The following is an 11,926-nucleotide window of genomic DNA, read 5'->3' as shown; positions in this document are numbered from 1 at the left end:
GCAGTGTGATCCTGGTTTTCAAATCTTGAACCTGAGAAATTGAATTCAGAAATTTCGAGATGGAAATTACCTATAAGTTTAGGAAACAAATGTGTTAATGGAAAAGCCCTGATAAGACCAGTAAGGGACTTCTTTCCCTCCTCTTTCTCTGGTGGTTTGGTTCATCTACAAACTTCTAAAAAATGTGTCAATTTTTGTGCAGACATTATAATTCAAGAAGAATCCATTTGAGTCGATTTCACTAAAAAAGCTTGAGTAGATACTGAATTAGAGTCCAAACAAAGTGTCTGTTTTCTTGTCTGATTTTTTAGAATCAATTTAATTCCCCCCAAAATGGGAGAAGTCATTAAAATTCATATTAAATAATATTGTATTTTTTAGAAAACAAATTCTGGTCCTAAGTTGTATGGTGAAAATTTGAGTTACTTAATATGAATTTTCAATTTAAATTTAAATTCAATGCATTCAAAAAATGCTCCAAAAAAGCTGAGACGATGCTCATCATGCACATGCATGCTCAATGCAATGAAATAATTATTTAGGACGGGCAATGGAAGTTATAAGCAGTGCGTGGAACATCTTCCCTGAGAGAACACAGGGGAGGGGGGACTTGGAAGGCTGGTAAAAGGAATCGAATGAAAGGAAATTTCAGTGAGTATATATTTAAGCGAAAAAGGAGAATTACAGAACAGGAAAAATTATCAAAATGCCCAAACAGATACAATACAGGAAAAATATGGATTTAAAAAGAAATAACAAGACATTTGAATATCTATAAAATTATACGCCATGTTTGCAGTCCTACAAAATAGTTCGTTATTTAGAAATCATCTCTATACTCTAAACAAGGTGGCGTTCCTCACCGGGGAGGACATCCACATCAACAAAATAACGTTAACCGTTAGATTTGTCAAGCTCGTGATATGGGCCGTCCGATGGAGTCCACAGGTCGTGTCTTATGCTGAGTAAAAGGCGGTCGTGTTCCTTGCTGGCGAGGACGTCCACGTCAGCAAAATAACGTTAACCGTTAGATTTGTCAAACTCGTGATATCGGGCCGTCTGATGGAGTCCATAGGTCGTGTCTTCCGCTGAGTAACCAGTGCCCGATTGCTCGCGAACTCTCTCGATCCCCTTTTCCCCATCACCGTCGTCTCCTCCTCCTCCCTTGCTCGCCACGATGCTCGCGACCACCTTGCCGCACCTCCACGGAGACCCGCTGCGGCATCCACTTCCCACGCCAGCGCCCGGCCCGACACGCGTCTGGGATGTGACGGAGGTACTACATGCTCAGGGGTAAGGGTGGGGTCGGGAAAATGAGCTACGACGTCTCTGGCCATGCGCTTCGCCAACAACGGATACCCGACCCTCGTCGTCTCCACCGACCCTGCGCACTCGTTGAGCGACTCCTTCGCACAGGCCATTCACCTCATCGAACACATGTGCTTTTGAGATATGTTTGAACCAGGATTGGATGAAGCAATTGCAATTTCAAATAAGAAGACATGCGTGTGGACTTACAGTGCCCTACTTCTCATTCTTCCGGTTGTAGTTGGTGACTTCCTTTTTGCATGTCACTCAGGTTATCCAATTTCTCGAAGCACAAGAGTACAGCATGTTTAGCAGCATTGTGTTTGACACTGTCCCCACGGTAATGACCATATCATTGTGTATCCAACGTTAACTCCAGATACTCAATCACATTATCAGTTGTTATTTACTTCCCATATTGACAGGGCCATACACTCCGGTTGCTATCCTTGCCAGATTTCTTGGATGCGTCCATTGGGAAAATCTTGAAGGTATTGTTAGCTTCCATGCTTTGTGCTATCGTGCTATGATTTGAGGCCCTTAATATATATGTAACTGGTATTACTTCTTAGAATCCCCTTCTTTTATGTTGATGGCTAAACAATTTAATGTTTCGTTTTGTTAACACATTCAATTTGTGAAATTGGAAAACACAAAACATTGCTTATAATTTGTTCAGCTCAGTGTTAGTGGGCTCGATATTTTTATTCCTTGTGGTTGCCAAGGATCACTCACATGTATCTCCCTCACCTGCTTGATATGACCAAAGATCATGACTGTTACTATGCAATTATTTGTCTATTCCATCTGCTATTCCTGCAATTTAGTTAGAATTTCATATGAAGCTGTCCTTCAGGTCCATTAACCAAAAGATAGATATCTCATCAGATTAGGATCATTATTGTATTTTGAAACTTGAAATGATGTTTGTATTGTGCTGAGGTTTCTCATATTGATGTTGCCTTCTTTTTTCCCTAGCTGAGGAGCAAGATTTCTTCTGCAACATCAGCTATTAAATCAGTATTTCGACAAGAGGTTCAACAGCAGGATGCAGTAAGTGTTCTGCTTAGTTCCTCTAGAATATACTGTTTCTTAGGTGTTTCAAACTTTCAACTCGTGTTCCTCCTACTAAAGGCCAACAAATTGGAGCAACTCAGAGAAGGGATGGTCAAAGTGCGAGAGCTTTTTTCGTGACACGGAATCAACAGAGTTTATAATTGTGACAATCCTAACGGTGACAATTGTGTACATAACTCTCCAGCTCCCTTGTATATGCATGTCTCCATAAGGTACACTCTTCCCTTTCCTTTTGGTTTGACATTTTCAGGTGATGGCAATCAGTGAATCATCAAGGCTGCATTCTTCGTTGCAAAAGGGAAGTGTTCCTGTAAGGAGACTCATTGTCAACCAAGTTCTACCACCTTCAACACGGGATTGCAAATTTTGTGCTATAAAAAGAAAGGTACAAACTGATTAGATTTTCACGGGATTGTCAACCAAGTTCTACCACTTTCTTTTAGTTTTTCTCTTTTTTTGGGGGGGGGGGGGGGGGGGCTGTGGTTAAACCCGTTAGTGAGAACCGGATCAATAAAATATATCACTGAGAATAGTGATGTCTCATCTAGTCTAATCCTTAAAACTTGGTATTATTGTCATATTGTTACCTATAACGTCAATTATTGCACACAGTGGTACGAAATCCAAAAGTTACATCATTGCTAGAGGTGTAAGGAATCTGACCTCCGGCTATAGTATATTGTATTGTCTTGTTACTTTTTCTTACAGGAATTTAACATCATTATGTATGTCGTGGTTAGACCAGCATGTTCCAATCTCAGTGAAGAACCATCAAATATATGATAAATAATGTCTTGTACAAATAGTAACAAAGATACATGATGCATACATTATATATAAAGGTTTGGTACAAATGTTACACATACATAGAAAAAAGTACACCGCTGTAGTATGTTCAATTCTTTGTACATTTGCATTTATTGAACCATAGAAAAGGACATTTGTTGTAAATGTTGTTGGTAGTTGGTTCAATGGTGTGAAAATTGTACATATCAATTGTCAACTCGTTCCATTATATGGATATCGACCTATTATTTCAAAAGGATGTGTTTTTTCAATAATTAATCACCTCTAGTAATTTGAAGTGAATACTTTGAAGTTTAGCATGTCTGTAGTGAATCATAAGTGTATATACTATTATTTATTATATTATAAATTATATAGAAACTGAGTTAGGTATTTTAGTTGGTGGTCACAGTGGTTGTGCAAATTTTATTATAATTTTTTGTGTAATTGAAACCCGCACTTAGCGTACAAGATAGCACACTTACTATGCCACTGTGTTGCAATTCCTTAACACATTTGCATAAGGATTGGTCAAATCAGCTTATTTTGCATTGTACAAGTACGTGGTGTAGTGTCTAGGGTAGGAGAGCCATAGAATTTCTTTGGAACATCTGATTACTTGTGATTACTTCCGAAAAAAAGATGTAACGATGTGGGTTAGGGTTCCGTCCCCTTCCTTCCAACCAACTGCCATTGCCTCTGACCCACCGCCATATGATGTTTTAGAGGTGCCGACGGCTACTAGGGTTTCAGGCACCATCAAGGAGCATCGGCGGGTACACATTATATATATATATATAAATATATGTACAGAGACATAAAATCTAAAAAGGATATAGAAAAGATTGTACAAAGATTGGAAGATATCCAAATAATTGGAGAAATACCAATGAAATATTGGGATAAGAACTCTATTGTACGTAAAATTAACATAATAAACCCAGATTATATAATCAAAACATGCCCTATAGAAGCCACTCCGAAAGACATAGAAGAGTTTAAAATGCATGTTGAGGAGTTATTAAAATTAGGGGCAATAAGGGAAAGTAGAAGTCCACACAGATCAGCGGCTTTTATAGTAAGAAATCATTCCGAAATAGTAAGGGGAAAATCACGGATGGTAATAAATTACAAAAGGCTAAATGATAATACTGTGGATGATGCATATAATATTCCAAATAAACAAGAATGGATTAATAGGATTCAAGGTAGCAGATACTTTTCAAAATTTGATTTAAAAGCCGGGTTCTGGCAAGTCAAGATGGCAGAAGAATCTATAGAATGGACAGCATTCACATGTCCTCAAGGACATTTTGAATGGCTTGTTATGCCTCTAGGTTTAAAAAATGCTCCCGCATTATTTCAGAGGAAAATACAAAATATTTTTAATGAAAATCAAGAGTTTATATTAGTCTATATAGATGATCTGTTAATATTTTCAAAAACTTATAAGGAACATATTGCTCATCTTGAAATATTTTTTAGAAAAGTTGAACAAAATGGATTAATATTATCTAAAAAGAAAATATAAATTTGTAAAGAAAAAATAAATTTTCTTGGACATGAGATAGGAGAAGGTAAAATATATCTACAAGAGTATATTGCAAAGAAAATCTTACAATTCCCTGACCTCATGAATGAAAGAAAGGTTCTACAACAATTCTTAGGAATTGTAAATTATGCAAGAAACTATATAGATAATCTGGCTAAGCTTGCTGGGCCACTATATGCAAAGTTAAGAAAAAATGGTCAAAAGTATTTTAACTCTGAAGATATAAAATTAGTAAAATTGATAAAGGAGAAAGTTAAGGACTTAAAACCGTTAGAATTACCTTTAGATGATAATTATTTTATTATCGAAACTGATGCCTCTAAAGAAGGATATGGCGCTATATTAAAATAAAAACCTAATAAATATTCACCAAAGGCAGAAGAAAAAATATGTAGGTATGCTTCAGGAAGTTACAAGCTAAAAACTGTAAATAATACTGATAGAGAAATATTAGCAATAATATATGCAATAAATTCTTTCCGATTATATTTAGGATTCAAAGAATTTACGGTTAGGACAGACTGTGAAGCAATATGTAGATATTATAATCAAATCAATAGTAAGAAAAGTTCTACTAGAAGATGGGTTTTGTTTGAAGATATTATTACTGGAAATGACTATAAAGTTATTTTTGAACATATAAAAGGAAAGGATAATAAGTTGCCTGACCTATTTTCGCGATCATCTATTTTGCAGGTATGAAGAGATCGATGAATTTGAGCGGGTTTGAATCTTTCAGCTTTGGAGTTGAAAATAAGCTCAGAATATTTCCACCAAATTCATATAAATTTAAGCCCAAGGATCATATAATCCTAGATGAAGTCCAAGAATGCATACTAGACAATTTCTGGTATCAATATAACAATAAACGAGAAGAGAATGGATATATGCTTTCAATATTAAACAGTCTTGCTGAATATTTTCATATGGTAAATGAATTACTGCCTACATCAGAGAATCCCGAGGTAATAGAACAGAAGCCAATATATGTTGTATATGATGGTAAGGTACCATGAATATATATATATCATTTGAAGAAATATTGACTCAAAAAATAGAAACAAAATTGACAGGAGGAATGTCATGGAAAAAATATGCAAACATTGATGAAGCTTTAAATCAAGCTTGATAGAACCAGCTGCAAAGGATTATATTCAGAAATTTAAAAGAGCAAAGAATAAAAAAATGGCAACAGCAGCACCTGGTAAAATTATAAAAGAAGAAGGATCTTCAAAAAAGCCTACATATAAAGAATGTTTGTTGAAAGATGTAGATCCTTTGGATGGGTCATATATAGATTGGAAACTTGAAGAAAAATTTGAATCAATATCACCACAATGGAAGATAGAAATAAAAGAAAAAAATTCTAAAAGAGTTAAGAAAAGAAATGAATGATAAATTTGAAGAAATGAAGAAAGCTTATGATGAAAAATTTAAAATTCCACTCTCAAATGAAGATATAATGGATATTGCCGGACATGGGCAAAATCCAAAATAAAAAGTATGTGTATGAATGTATTGATAAGTAATATCAATAATTGTGACGTAGAAGACCCATGCATACAATATAGAAGATGATATACCTGAAGACACCAAGACCCATGCATACCTGAAGACACCAATAATCGAAGGCATTCAGATGAAGACGAAGACACCAATAAGTGAATGCACTCAGGCAGAAGCAAACAAACGACATCTTCACGTGGGTTCATGTGGAAACAAACGAAAAACACCTTCACGTGGGTTCACGTGGTTTTCACGCTCTGGCAAACGGCAGGCGAATATTTTCTAGGGCTATGGGATTCCTGGCTATTATCTAGGCAAATTTAAATAAGGAGGAAAGAGCCCCTCTTGCGGCTATAAAAGGCAGCTTCAGGTACTAGACACGACCACCAGCCTTCACCAGCCTTCAAGCATCCTCCAGAGCAGAGCGATAGCATCCATAGCACTCTCTCATTCCTAGTAATAGTCCACTTGTAAAATAGGCTATATTGAAGAAGGAAGTTGTGCTACTACCTCTGTAAGGTAATCCTCCGTTTGTAAGTAAGTTTTTGGGGTTCCCGAAAGGGAAAACCATTTGTAAGCTATGCTTATGGAAATGAAGTAGTGTTGTCTTTGAAAATCCCTTGGTCTTCTAGTTTGTCTATATGAGATGAGTTTTTATGCTATGTACCCTATAGGAGAAACCTCTTCGGTAGTTCTCAGGTAATCCCTGCATCTGGCATAGCCATAATAGGGGAAGGAGAACTCTGTGTCCGTAGAGAAGTGTTCCCTTCGGGTGGAACTACCTGGGGTGATGATATAAACTTATCACATATATACATGACTAGGGATATCCAGAGAAAACTTTGCTACTTCTGAAATAAGCTAGCAATAAAAATGGTGAGTACCGAGTAGGATTTTTACAACTATTGTGCAACCGACTGAGTTGTTGGTTTCGCCAACCTGCAAAGATCATGTTTAGCATCACTAATTACCACTGAATCAAAAGAGGTCACTTTCAATATGAATATCTTATTATTATCGTTACTATTTGAAATAGTGTTTTAATAATAAAAAATCATCTCTGTACTGTTCACGCGGTGTGCGAACAGTACTAAATAGTACCAAATAGTATCTGAATAGTACTTCGTGAATAAAGAATTGCACGCAGAATAGTATCTGAATAGTAATTTGTTTCTATATACTTACACCGACCCGCGCTCAAGAGTATTAGCGAATAGTAACTTAAATTTGAATAGTAATACAAAATAATTTTTATCGTATAATATCGTATAATATTGGTATCAGAGCCTGGTCATCATTGAAAAATTAAAATATCTAAATTTAGAAGTTAGTACAGGTAAAGTTATTAATACAAAGGATAATATTAATATTCGGTACAGACTCAATTGCTCTGAAGAACATAGTTGGCATTCTTCTCATAGTCAGTTAAATATAATTGTAGACTTATTGCAAAACTTCTATATAACTTGGGGTAAAAGACAAGACGACTTGGACTTAAAATTAGAAATGTTATATAAAGAACACAAGCAGTTAGAAGAAAAATATTCTCTTATACATAACAAAATAATTTTGGCCTTACAAATCCTAGGAGAAAATAAGACCGAGCAAAATAAATCAATTCAAAATAGTGATTACATTAAAGAAGAAGTTACTCTGTTATACGAAAAACTAGACTCTTTGCTATTGCTAGATAAGCTATCTGATAAAAAGGAAGTTATAAAGACATTCGAAGAATCGAAATCTTTATATCAAGATTTAGTTAATATTAAAAGGCTACTAGAAGAAGTAAAGATCTTGGTTCTCTCATAAATATATGACAGACTATAAACAAGCTTTAAGAGAAACAGAAAAATATTTAGCTGACCCTGTTGGTTTTTCTGATTACGAATCACCTAAAGAAGACTCTAAGATTTTAATAAGGCAGAATAATACTATTCTACAGTTGCTGATCCAGATTTTAAATAGAATCAATATAGAAGAAAATAACAAAGAGATCATTTTATCTTCGTCCGGAATAGTTGCATCCACTAAGGCTATAAACTCACAAAGATGGACATATCTAAAAGCTTCGTCAGAAGAGGCAAAACGCTCCAGCTAGTAAACCAAGATGCAAGACCCTTAACTTTAATGGATAGGCTAAAGGGTAAAAGTGAGGATATAGATAACCTAGAAGAAGTCATAGATGTGGAAAATGACCTTGAAAGATATCAAAAGGATACTTTAAGAAAAATAAAGCCTCAACAATTTTATCAAATGGGTATGTTCGAAAGTAAGAATGGGTTATACAGAATATCTAAAGAAGTAGAGTTAAGTGTTTTGACACAACCAGTAGAATTAAGAGTTGTCAGTAAGCAGTTTGAAAATGATTTAAAATACTCAGGTTACAAGTATATTCACCAAGGTATGTATATCATAGGAATTAAGGGCATGACAAGGAAGAAATTAGGAACAAAGGTGCTAATAACATTATTAGATAAAAGATGGGATACAGTAAATAAAGCCGCATTAGGTTTCTTAGAAGGAGATATGAACGAAAATAAATTAATAACTTATATAGCTCCAGACTTGATGATGCCTATAAAAGAATTTATAGAAAAAATGAGTTTTGGTTTCCAGACCAAGGGATATGAAGATTTCAAGGGAACAAACTTATTAGTAAGTATAGAATTCATTGGAAGGTTAACAAATAGAAGTAGAACCAGATATAAAGTAAATGTCAACGATGTAATTGAAAGCATGCAATCAAGGGGAATAAAGTTTGGGTCTAGTTCGTGCCAGTCATGTGGGTTCGGTCCATTCATTGTCACGTGGTTTAAGCAAGTGTGAAGAATACTTTAGTTCATTTAAGACATCTCTTTGTAACAATGTTGTTATTATGTGGTTCACAAACAATGCTGTCACAAATTTCATTTAAATATTCAGCTTATGTAGATGCAACATGCCAACTAATATTTTCCATGTGTAGGGTACACATAGAGAAGGCCTAAAAAATGGTTTCACATTTTATGATTTTTATTTGTTTTTTAGGAATTAAACAAGTTTAAAAGTCTTAAACAAGATTAACTAGGAAATAGTGCTTAACAAGTGTTTCATGTGTGAAATGCATTTTTCCTGTACAGATGATGATAAAAGAGGACTACAAAAATAGGATTCACTAATTTGGGCATCTCTTATTTAATTATGTATTTATCAAGATTTAACACATTCATTTATTCATAAGAAAACAGTAAGTATTTCATGAATGTACATAATTGTAACATCTAGATAACACTATTAGAAATCTAACAAAATTGGTTTCACATTTTTCTGAGCTATAGGTAATTTTCTATGCATTTTATATCATTTCAGCCGATTTATCAATACAACATTAAATCCCTCTGGATTTTTCTGGTTTTTCCTAAAAAAATTTTCCCAAAAATACATTTTACACCCAGATCTATATAGCCAATCTCTAGATATGTGGGGCCTGACTCACTGGACTGGACTTCAGCTAAAATTGAACCTACGGGGCTCGACCGTTGAAGAGCAATGGGAGCATCAACATGGCGTGAGGAACCAGTTTGAGGCCTCTACGGTGCCATGCAGCTAGGGAGCATGGCCACCGCCGGCGGTTGGTTCCCGCAACGGCGCGAGGAAGCGAGGGAAAAGAAGAAGGGGAGGTACGCACAAGGTTTGGTGGAGCACGGCGGAGCTCACCCTAGGCTCAGAGTGGAGGGGAGACGTCGGTGGAAGGGAGCGACGGCGGGTCAGTGGAGGTTGAGCTCGGCGGTGGGGAATAAGCAACGCGGCTCCGGTCTCGAGCGAATGAGGTGATGATAGCTTGAGGAGTCGATGGAGAAGCTCACGGCACGGCCTCTTGAAGCTCTAGGGCAGCAGGGGGAGGTCAGGCGTGTCAGGCGGCGGGTTTCTGAGAGGGGAAAAGGAAAGGGGAGCTGGAGGTGGGCGATGGGGCTAATGCTTCCCAAAGTAGCCGCAGAGTTCGCTTGACCATTCGTGATGCCCCACTGTTGTACTACCTCATCATCGGACCGTTCTATTGCGATCGGATGGTTCTTCTTCATTAGCCAATCAAAGGCCGAGAAACCCAACGCGGTTTAGATATATAAAGATTGAATATCTGTTTTTGTAAGAACTACCTACCTGCAGGGGCATTTATGTATTTTCTTTCACGCAGGATCAAACACGTGCTTTGGACATGATAAGGAATGATCCAGAATTGATGGTGTTGAACATTATCCAAGCACCTCTTGTGGACATGGTGATTAGAGGTGTTCCTGCTCTCAAGTTTTTGCGTGATATAGTGTGGCAGTAACTTCAGTAGGGAAAGTAGGATCACTTCATGGTGCTTAATAGCTCAATATCACTGTTAGCCCGTTGAGTGCTGCACTGTCGAACTGCATTGCAAACTGTGAAACTTGCTATCAGTTTGGGCAATTCTTTATAGATAGAATGCAGGTAGCATATTCTCATACCTTAAATCTGAGTGGATGGCCTCAAAATGGAGGGGTTTGCTGCACTAACATATGTCGAATTGTTACACTTAGATCAACTCCAGCAGGTGCTCCAAATATACTATATCTAGTGCTACAGTACCCTGCTACAGAGTTCCAGAGAGAGTAGGAGCTGTATATTTGCGGAGTTACTGTAGCAGTACTGTTCACGTAGTCTGACAGTGGCCTGGAACAGAAACACGGTCAGGATACTGTAGCAGTACTGTTTACAGAGGCTGACAGCGGGACCGGAGAAAGAAAAAGAGGAGTAGAAGGTAGGAAATGGGGTAGCTGCTGGAGATGAAAAAATAAGAGATACTGTAATAGTGATAGAGGATATTGTAATAGTGTTTTTGAGGATGAAAATTTAATGTAGCTGCTGAAGATAGCCAAAGCAGCTATGACAGATTGGATATAGTTGGAAACATACCAGTTGAGCCCAAATGGCGCAGTATTAGTGCTTCTATAATAGATCAAGCTTATCTTTTGATACCAATGGGTACTCAGCTCCATACTAAATCTGTTACCAAGCTGGAGCAGCTTATTTTTTGATGTATAAATTGCTCTATGTTTAACCTTGGTTGGAACATCATCTCTTTTGATCTATAAATTGCTGTGTTTAGCCTTCTATAGAAACAAAATTATCCGAAAGAAAAACTCATTTTACTGTATATATCTCTAGCAACGCTGCTCTTATAATATAACTTATATGTACTTATCCACCAACTTACTCTCAAACTTCAAAATCTACAACAAATATGGCATATTTAGTTGTGCAAAAGGACCGAGCACTGAGTAATGACATGGAATAAATAAAAACCAATACAACTACAGATGTACAACTAAATTTGCCTGGCTTGCTGACACGTGTCCTTTTCACTGTTGCCCTGTACACTGTTTTCCCTCACCGTCCACATGTGATATTCTGTCATCACAGCTATCAAGCAGATCTTTTAGTCTTGCAACGGGACAACAACGGAGTGAGGAAAAAACTCACTCAGGTTGCAGCAGCCGGAAAGAAAGAAAAAGGCACACAAAAAAAGGCACGCTTTGTCTGCCCTGGCCTCTCCGTGTGGCCAGATTGACTTTCATATCTGTCGAAGCTCGCCTGATGTTTTAAAACCGCTATCAGAACTGATCTAGAAATTAATCTAGACTTGTCTAGGACTAGTCTAGACTGGTCTAAGATTTGATCTAGATTGTCTCC

At 36.8% G+C, this 11,926-nt stretch overlaps 1 pseudogene; it reads left to right on the top strand.

Moving 5' to 3' along the window:
* The first annotated feature begins 550 nt into the window (after nucleotides 1–550).
* Nucleotides 551–10,541, top strand: LOC133910535 (ATPase GET3B-like; annotated as a pseudogene).
* Nucleotides 10,542–11,926: the final 1,385 nt, after the last annotated feature.

Source organism: Phragmites australis, chromosome 3, assembly GCF_958298935.1.
Source record: "Phragmites australis chromosome 3, lpPhrAust1.1, whole genome shotgun sequence".
Lineage (NCBI taxonomy): Eukaryota > Viridiplantae > Streptophyta > Magnoliopsida > Poales > Poaceae > Phragmites > Phragmites australis.
Note: the sequence above shows the minus strand (reverse complement) of the source record. Positions and strands in the feature narration are given on the sequence as shown.